We start from the raw sequence: 1,083 nt of genomic DNA on the forward strand, positions 1-1,083 counted from the left end.
GGGGGAGGAGTGAGAAGGCCGGGGGAGGCAAGGGGAAGGAGAGGGGTGGATTAAGAAAGAATAAAAGTGTGAAAGAGGCCACTGTTCACCTAGCTTTCGGGCTCTCCCTCCTTTTCATTTTCCATTTCTGGTGCCTGGGTAAAGGGTTGGACATTTCAGGCGAACCGCACAAAAGATGTACTTTGGCTGCTCCAGTGGTGCATGAGTCACTGGTCTGGTCCCATTGGTCTGGTCCCAGTGGTCTGGTACAGTGGTCTGGTCCCATTGGTCTGTCCCAGTGGAAACTCTAACCAGAGAACTGAAATACCAGTCACGGAGAGCCACACAGTATAGTATGACTACTTTTGGCTAAAAATACAGCTCCCTGGAGTGCAGAAGTAAGCAAACGTCTACTTGTTGATGTAAGATTCCACAATGTGCCATTAGTTCTTACAGTATATCTGTGAGGAGTTACCATGAAAACACATCTGGGAGTAAAATGAGTTTTGAATTTAAACTCAGAAATAATTCACCCACTATTATTAAAATCAAACTAAAGAAACAGGAACTTATGATTCTATGCCAGTACCAAATGTAAGCTCATCTAAAACCTAACCGTGGCATTCTTGGAATGAGTAACGAACACAAACTCCACAATTGTAAGTAAATGATAAGAACAAGTGGTAATGGTGTCTGCCTAGAGCAGCTCGGGATCCTTTAGTTCATTGTGTACAAAGACCACTGTACTTTGCTATGTGAATACTGTGTAGAGAAAGGAATGTTATAGCAGGAAGGGAGAGTCAACATTTATAGTGAACAAAGGTTAAAATGACCCCCCAATTAAAACAACCCACCAACAAACCTGCTGAGTTCATCAACAGGATTTTCCTCCAACATGAAACGCCAATAGACACGTCAGGTTCACTTTGTCAACATGTTCTGGACAAGACCTTGGAAAACAAGATCCAGCTAGTTTCCTGTTTACCGCTATGAGTGGAAAACATGGTCAGAGGGTAGTCCTGTCCACCCCATTCACATTCCTTTGTATCTGGGCACTGATACAAAAGGGCAAGACAGACTTATCTGACCAGAGGAATGTAAGGA

This window comes from Salvelinus sp. IW2-2015, linkage group LG7 (assembly GCF_002910315.2).
Source record: "Salvelinus sp. IW2-2015 linkage group LG7, ASM291031v2, whole genome shotgun sequence".
NCBI lineage: Eukaryota > Metazoa > Chordata > Actinopteri > Salmoniformes > Salmonidae > Salvelinus > Salvelinus sp. IW2-2015.